The following is a 9,448-nucleotide window of genomic DNA, read 5'->3' as shown; positions in this document are numbered from 1 at the left end:
GAGGCAGACCTGTCTGTCCTCTCAAAAGCAATCACTCTCCTGTAAAGTCTCCTCTCAGGCAACTAGCGACAAGGTAAGAGGGCACAGCCTCAAGCTGTGCCAGGGGAGGTTTAGGTTGGACATCGGGCGAATTTCTTTGTGGAAAGAGTTGTTAAACATTGGAACAGGCTGCCCAGGGAAGTGGTGGCATCATCATCCCTGCAAGTGTTCAAGAAATGACTGGATGTGGCACTTAGTGCTGTGGTTTCATTTACAAGGTAGAGATCAATCAAAGGTTTGACTCAGTCTCCAAGGTCTTTTCCAACCTAAAAGATTCGCCTGATTCTGTGACTCTGTAATATTTCCTTTCTCATCATGGCAGGTAAACAGCAGTCTCTTCTGCCTTGACCATGCTCCAGCTCTTCAACATAGCAATTTCCCAAATTTTCCTCATAGCAATATCCTCTGAAGGCAGGTCCTTCTCCAATCCATGCAAAGCTGTAGCTAGGCCCATTCTTGACCCTTTCCCCAGTGTACCTCAGGATGGCAGCTTCTTTCCTACAGGGGACTGGGGTAACCTTGTAACACTGCAACTATGTATGCACAATTCTTACACTGGATTTGAAAGAATTTGAGAAAAGTATTAGTATTTTGTCCAGGATGAACTTTTGGTCACTAAACTTGAGGTTTAAAGTCAGCACTGCTGAAATCGGTCGTTTTCTGGTTCCTATACATAAAAACATGCAAACAGCAAAAACCAAAACAACCCCACCCCAATCCATCAAAAAAACTGCTAAGACATTAATAGCTAACATTACTGCGAGGCTATTTTAAAATGTAAAAAGCCCTTTTACATTAAAAATTAGGAAGAGAAACCAGTCTCCTAAAATGTAGTTCACTAAAAGCAAGAGGAACAGTCTACACCAGCTGTGGAAACAAGTCATAGTCCACTACAGGTTGAATTATTTCACAAGCTAAATATCCCTCCCATAATTGTTTGAATTGGCATTAACAACCAAGTGAATTTGCAACTGTACAAGTATCAAGAAAATGTCCCACTTTATTATCAACAAAATTGAAATCAGACTTACTCTGAGCTCAGGGTAATACAAAAATGCTTTCCATGTGTAAATTTTCTTTGTTTTCCCATCACATACTCATGATTCTCCATCCACCTGAGAATATCTTGCATGAGCCATAAGATGTACCCGCAAATCTGCAGTGACACAAATGTCTTAAGTCAGGATTTCTCTTTATTTGGAATGCAGTATCAGTGAAGTATTCCATACCTGGAATAGGTATATCTGCAAAAACAGAACTGTCACCATTTTTTCACTAGGAAATGCTTGAATTTTACTTTCTGGCAAAAATCACAGCTCCATAAAAATGTGAAACTTATATACAAAAAAAAAAAAACCAAAAAAAAAACCACTAGGGAAAAATGTCATGTTGCCATTACAGCACTGTGCAGTAGAACTCCCAAGTAATTTAGGTTAGGAAAAACATCTTGCATTGAAAACTTTAGGACGTAATTATTCTATTTCACATGTGACTCTGGATCCACACTGCTTGAAGTACAGCCTTTTTACCTTACACTCTTTATTACTGGGAAGCTACTCAGAAGAAATGAAAGCCAAGAGATTATTTTTCAATTAAGTACTGTTTGAAAACCAAACTACAGAGTCAAAAAAACAGCAGCTGCTGAAAAACATTAGTTTGGCCAGCATAACTAGAGGGGCAGCAGCATTATGCAAGAAACTGCTGATGTGGGAAAGTAGCAATGGATTCAAGAAAGCCAAAACCTAATAAATACTGTATCCTTGGGGAGGAAAAAGGAGCTGAAAGTCCAGTTTGGCTTTCACTTGCTATCTGAACCTGCATCTTCAGAAGTTTGGGCTCTTTGGCACTCTGACATTTCCCTCTCCTTGCTTAGGTGTGACTGTTTAGGAGATGTGATACTCTTATTTCTGGAAGGAGACTTAGCCACAAGGATTACACTCTTTCATTTTTTGACCCATTTTTCAGTTGTCTTTTTGACATTTTAATGTTCTTTCACATGAATATACTGGGAGGATGCAAACTAAACTTTGCTGGGAAAAGAGGGAAGAACACAGTTATCTATACGACTTATATTGAGCTAAGAAGGAAATTCTGAGGCGTTGAGGCAAGTTTACTCTGTAATTCTCCTGTCTCAGCTAACAGCAGGTAACGAACCACTTCTACACCAAGAAGTAGCTCTCAGGGAAAAAAAAAACTCAAAAAGCAAACCAGCTTTCACAGCTAAATCTCCCTTCCCACACTCTTCTTGTGCACAGTTTTCAATGGCTCAATAGCCATTGAAAATTGTTGCGGCAAAGCCTTTCATAAAAACTTAATGTTTCATGAAAAAAACAAAAAACCTCTTAATTTCAAAATTAGTTCAGTGACCAGCCTCCAAAAGCCCATCTATAACATGTGATGAGGAAAAAGCAGAGGTACTTAATGCCACAGTCTTTAACAGTAAGACCAGCAGCCCTCAGGGTACCCAGCCTACTGAGTTGGAAGAAGGGAACTATGTTCTTCCTTTTTTTCCAAGGAATTTTCCCCCTGGCAACATACAATGTTTCACTGGGTGCTGTCTGAGATTGATGAGAAAAAAGCCTGAGCATTTATTACAGGTACTGTAAAATAGTTTAATATATTCTGATAGTACTGATACCTCACACAGGTGTTTTAGGAATCTGTTGAGCATCATCCCTCTCTGTCACTTCCCTACATACCTGAGGGGCCCAGGTTGGATTTGACACCTGAGGTGCAGAGAAACTTGCAATGGGGTGTGCAGGAAGTGGAGGGGTTGGTGATTAAATTGTTTTTACATGCATTTGAGCATGTACTGCAGTCAGTTTTTATTTCTCACAGGCAGTTGCCATCCATTTGCATTCATGATATGCTACAGTACTGTGTGGTGCTGCAGAAAATAGTCTTCTAGAATTTCTCCCATGGATGATTCCATCATAGGAGTGGGTACCTAACTGGTATAGGCAAGGTAAGTATATCTAAGGGAAAAGAGGGGAAAAATTTAATAATATCATTAGATTGTGAATGTGACTGTTATCTGGGCTTTGAGATGAGAAGTACACTTGGTCATGCTTGCACAAGAATTTGCTGGAGTCATGCCCTTCTGATTTTCCTGGGATAGAAACCTCATTAAACTGTATGAAATAATTAGAAAATCTTTGAAAGCAATTCTGTTCCTTCTCATGCCACCCATATCAAAGCACAGATATCTCTTCTGCCTTTTTTCTTCCCTCATTTATTTACTTTCTTTTCCAGCCTCTGATTGGCATCTCTCCTTTGTCTTCTGAAGACTCATTCAGGGCCAGCGTTAACCTGCAGTCTTTCAATTTAAATCTGCATTTCTAGTAGAAACAGTAACATAAAATATTTGTACTGTTCACTCTAGGGAAAAAAAGCATGTCCATCCTCTATCTTCTTTTTTGCCCCATGGTGATTTTGCTCATGTTTTCCAGGTGCTTCTTTTCTACAAACTCACCAACTGCCCCATGTCAGACACTCATCTCCTGCTATACCATAATGATATTCTTCTTACTAAGTCCTAAATGCCTTTCCAGAAATCTGGCACCCCAACAGAAATGGTGTTGATGTCTGACAAGATCTGACAGTTGAGTCAGGGTCTTGGCACACGTCTGGCTCTCTGCTATCAGCAGACTATGTAAAATCATGGTGAAGGATGGGACAAAGTAATAATGAAAAAATCCACATTGTTTGATTACACATAATACTCTGATGGATTATTTTTCTGCTCTTGGCTATGGCATAATGGAAACACAGTGACAGTTCTGTTCAACTGAAGTTCAGAATCTCACCCTTAGACATTCATCCTAGAAATAATAGGAAACAATTGGCCTCAGACCTGCAGAACAGTGTATCTTTTTGGACTTGTTAAACAGGAATTTTAGGGTTTTTTGGAGGTTTGCCTTTGCAGACAGACTACCTTGACTTGTTCCTGAAAGCAATTTTGGCCTCTGATCATAAACTGAATTGATACAATTTCTTGCATTAATAGCAAACAAATCAAACCCTCCTATTAGAAAGCCAATGCAATTAAGGGAAAAACAAAACATCAGAAAAATAAAACAAAAAAACCAAAACAAATGCACCTTCAAGTCACAAGTGCTTGCTTTTGGCATGCTGTGGTCTTTTCAAAATTTTCAAATAGCTGCATGCAAAGAAAGGTGTGAGTTAGTTATGCTTTCTTTACTCACCTGAACTGCTAACTTTGTCTTTTCTTCCATAGTAGCTGCTTTTGGATTACTTAGAAGCACAGACCTTGTCTGTTTGGTTTTTGTGTTTAGTTTTATCTAATTCTGCATTATTTGTATTGTTTTACCTTGTAGGGTCTACCTACTAGGCAAAAATCACAAGGGTAGCAAAAATCCCATGTTTGTTTCACTGTATTTCCTTCATGGAAATATTCTTTGGGATGCTCTTTGCTTTTTTATTATTTTTTACTTAAATCTAGTTGTTTAATGTCTAGAGCTGGTGCCTTTATATGAAACTAGAGTCTAAATGGTGGTACTTAGAGAATAATGCATGTGCTGTGATGTCTTGAGAACCTTGCATGCTGCAAGAATTGTGGTGTTCAGCGTGTGTGAGACAGTGCACACATGTGGCCAGAAAATCGGGTCAGTGCTTGTCTCTGGGACACCTTTATATGACTGCAGTTTTCTGGAGGAATTGATAATTAAAACCCATCCCATGTCCATTGAGCTGCATGAAGTATTAAACACCAGTTGAAGAGATTTCCTCTCAAAATACATATTTTTCTCACTTTCTCCCAAATTAGGGAAAAGGAATTTAGCCGTATTTACTTAGAAGTCACTTACAGATTGGACATATGATAATTTAAACATTATTAATGTATTTTATATAACCATAGGACCTACTTGTATAGTCCATTTCATTGGCTGGTAACTGATTAACTGAGAAAAGAAGACTGAATGTCTCTCTTAGCTGAAATAATAATGTTACTACAGTTCTACCATGAACTTTTTGCTTGGAGTGATGGTCTTTATTACCAGTCTTTAGCTGTATCAAATACGTTAGCTGAGAAGTTACTTCACATTTTCTGCTTAGGTCAGATCCAGGCCCCTTCAGTTGCTGGTCCCTGCTGAGCCTGGTGTGTCAGACTTGTAGTTACCAACACAGAGAAAGGACTTTTTATTTTCATGGTTCTGGGTTCTGATGTGTTTTTTCCCCCAAAAATATGTAGATGGCTGAATAAATGGTCCTAACATCATTGAGCGAGATGGTGAATTCCTAGAGCCTTTGAGGCATAGGAGCCAGCCCTACCTGTAACCTCTATGACAATGACACTTTTCCAGGACTGTAAACTTAATGCAAGTAAAACAAATGATAAATTCCTTTTTTAAATGCTTGCAGTTTTAGCAAGTAATAAATACATCCCATTTCTCATCCTCTCACAGTAGTCTCCTCTTGATGAACCATTTTATACCATTTACTGGCCTCAATTCTTGACTTCTGTCCTAGCCAGTAATTTCACCCAGAAGTTAGTGGCTGAGGTAATGTGATAGAAAATATGAACCCATTGGACTGTCACTATTTCTTTAAGCAAAGGTGTTCTGAAGACAGGCAGGGGAGGGTTAGAAATACAAAAAGCCGCCAATTAAGTGGCAGTAAATGAGAAAGTGTTTGAGCTGCAGAGGTGAGGCAGAGATGCCACTGTCAGTTGTCTCTGTATGATTTTCCAAGGATACTCAACCAACATCCTGGTGAGGTGTTGTGAGCACACAATATTGTTCTGCAATTGAACCTGCAGGTTCAGGCCAACAACAGTAACAGCAAGGAAAATTAATTTCTAGCTGTCAAAATTTATTTTTTCTAGTCTGACCTTTGTTAGTTCATGTAGTGACCATGTGCAGGAGGAAAATTGTTGCCTCCTTCTTCTGGTGATGTGGCTACAGAGAGATATTTGGCCTTCAAAAATGTCAGTGTTTAGTTTAATTTGGAGTGCTTTGAAATGTGGTTTATTCATTAACCTGAAGACTGGTGACTCTTCACTGTTCTATAGAGTGGAAAAGAGACTGGTTGAAACATTAGATCCAGCCACAGGGAAACAGGGAAAAAACAAAATCTTCAAATGTTACACCAGTGAAATCCCCAAACCAGATAGTATTGCTGTGTACCAGAAACTTCTGGCACCATTGAACTTCATGCTCTCAGTTCCAGATCATATCCACCCATTAATTATAGATGGGGATTGTAACTCCCAAAACATTCTTAGTTTGGATAAAAACTAATTCATCAACTATGATTCTTATTATTGACAGTATTGGAACAATGTTTCCTCCGATCCGAGGAACATCTCTCTCTGCTGAAAAGACAAAGGGACCTTTTCAGTGAGCAAATCTGCAGACTGGGGATATAAAAGACACACAAATGCCAAAGTCTTTCTCTTGAGCTTCTATAACATTTCTGTTGTCAGTATTCTGATCAGTCAGAGTCATCCTCAGTTACACACAATGCAGTCAGTGAGCACACAGATTTGGACAGTAAACATTAAAAATGGTGTCAGGTACCAGTAGAGGCCAGTATACACCAGTTGAAATCTATCAACAGGTCTGGTAGATCATAGGCTAGAAGGGGTGGAAGCAGACTGACCCTTCTGGTGTGTTCTACACTCACAAAGCAGCAGCTGTCCTGCCTTCCAGCAGAACCTTTCACGTGTTGTCAGGCGTTATGTCAGCAGCTGAGAGAAGTTTTGGTGTAAACACATGCAGAGGCAAAAAAGAACCCAGACCAAATTTGGGAGGAAAAATCCTGGTGAAATGGTGACTGTTTGAATGAATGTAATTTATTTTGTCTGTGCAGATAAATGTAGCCTCAGCCTTTGGAGAGTCAAGATGCAAGGCAGAGCAGCAGTGCCAGCTCTGGAGAGTCTAGGCAGCAAGAAAAAGAGAAAGAAAAAGGAGCAGCAGCAGCACAGGAAGCAACACATTGGAAATGGAAGAGAACTGGAAAAGAGCCAAAACCACAAACACAGGGAAAAAACAAAAGAAGAGCAAAGCAAAAAAAGATGATTGACAGGTGAAATATTGTCAGTTTATAGAATGACAGATGATTAAAAAATTACTTAATTTCTCATTCATCAGTTCTTGCATCCCTGGAAATGCTTGCTAGTTTTGGACATAGGACACACAGATCCATAGGACACACAAACCCATCAAGACATGGGTGTGTTCCGACTGGACTTGACACCAAGGGACACATAGCCAGTGCATGGGGACACCCAGGAAACACACATCCCTCTGGCATCAGTCCAGCATTTACTGATTAAGGCAGGGACACAGTGGTGGAACAGGGCTGGTTGAGTGGGGGGAGGCAGATCTCAGGAATGCTGGTTCAGCAGGTACAGGGTGCTGGGATGAGCTTGCCAGGGTATGGTCCCCAAAGGGGTGTGTATATGGGGGGGATGGCAGTAGGTTGGGATGTAGCATGGGATTACAGGGTCCCTGGGTTGGAATCAACATCCTTGGAGAAGAGCCTGTGTTACCTTGTGTCTGCCTGGTTGCCTTCAGTCTCTCCCAGTCACTCCAGGACCATTCCATAGTGGCTTTTTAATGCCATGCACTGTCTCTTCTTGTGGACAGGGAGAACAGGAATTGTCCCTGTCCAGGGACAGATAGGGCTGGAGCATCTTGATCTAATTTCCAGCTTCTAGTGCTGATTTTAATCTTTGCTGTGTCTTCTCATGTGCTGCCTGAACATGACAGGATGGGACTGTCCTCCACGAGGAGGCTGCAGGGACACCCCCTGACTCAGACCACCCTTGTTTCTCCAGGCTTGCCCCCTGGAGCAGGCGCTGAGTCCCAAGAGACACAGAGTGCTGGTGTGGGTTGAGTGCAGATCTTTATGGAAGATATTGTGGGAATGAGAAATCCAGAAGCTGAAGGAAATTTGCAGGTGAGCTCCTGGAAGACACAAAGATGGGGCTCAGCAGGAAGTCCTATGTGGCACCACTGCAGGAATAGGGTGTGTCACACAGGAGTGTGACTACACAGGAGTGTAGTCAGAGGCACTGAGGAGTGTAGAACAATTAAATTCTGCAGGCTTCTGATTTGCAATTTATGCTCTGCAAAGAGCATAAATTCATGCTCTGCAAAGAGCTTGAGCATGCAAGCAAGAATGGACCCAAAACCAACGCACTGCAACCATTGCAATGGTGGTGCTCCTCCATGAGTGTCGTCCTCCATCTTGAAATGGCTCTGCCAGAATGGAATCTTCTTCCACTGAAGAGCTCCATGGCCTGGCAGGAAAAGTGGGATGTTGAAGGTGGCCTCCAAAACCCAGGCAACACTTGTTTCATCAATTATGCCCTGCAGTGCCTGATGTATAGCATATTCCTGGCCAACTACCTGCTGTCATACAAGCACAGACAGTCCTATGAGTCCTTCCTGATCCACATTTTACATCTCTTGGGCAGCTTGGAAGGATGGAAAACCAGCAGTGACTTTGGGAACAGCTCCTAATTTCCCCTAGAAAGCCTTCAGAGCAGGCTCAGTGTAGCACAGCAAACGGGTTGGCTTGCTGTCATGTGCCACATTCTGACTCCCAGGGAAGATAATTTCTTGCTTCCTGTGGCTCCTGAAGTGCATCTGAAAGCTCTGCCTGGAATTTTTTGCACCTGTCATTTAAATGTGGGATCGTTCGATGTTTGTTTTTTTTTTCCTCCCTTGAAAGTTTTTGTTAACTACACATATTTCATCAACACAGTTCTTTATAGCATAGCCAGCTCTTCAAGAAAGTTTTCCAAAGTCTTCAGGGTCGAGTCTCGTGTGACTTATGAAACTCCCTTTTCTTGCCTGAAAACAAAAGGGTTGCACTTTAGTTTGCTGTAAGTTTTCTCTTAAAAAAATACAGACACCACCCCCCCACCTCCCCCGCCAAAGCCCTTACCCCAACACAAATACTTTTCTTATCTCCTAAGCATTTTAAAGGTCAGTTATTAATGCAATCTTTCCATCTTCAAGTGGGAAAGTTAATAATTCTCAACTTGTTACATTAAACACTTGCTAAGGGTTGCAGTGAAATAAAAGACATGTACACTTTCCATCAAAAGTGAGTTTTCATAAGTGTGAGATCTAATGATCATAAGGAAAAATTTGTACTAAAAACCTTATCTGAAAACTTAGATTTTTCATCAAATTCTCTGCAATTTAGCAAAATTTCATGGTGACAGTCTCAGTTTATTAAATTTACTTTTCTGCCATTTCATTCACGGAAAACAGTCCTAGCACTCCATTCCAAATTGCTACAGTTACTACCAAAACCAGGTCTGGCCACAACAGTAAATGCAGTATCCAGACAGCTCTCTGGTGTCCAAGCTGGACACTGCTGATGGAGACTTGCACTGCTCTGGGATGCTGCCTTGTTACAGGGGTTTGTTATA

The sequence above is a fragment of the Pyrgilauda ruficollis genome, unplaced genomic scaffold, assembly GCF_017590135.1.
Source record: "Pyrgilauda ruficollis isolate IOZ18807 unplaced genomic scaffold, ASM1759013v1 scaffold18, whole genome shotgun sequence".
NCBI classification, from domain to species: domain Eukaryota; kingdom Metazoa; phylum Chordata; class Aves; order Passeriformes; family Passeridae; genus Pyrgilauda; species Pyrgilauda ruficollis.
This window is presented reverse-complemented; position numbering follows the sequence as displayed.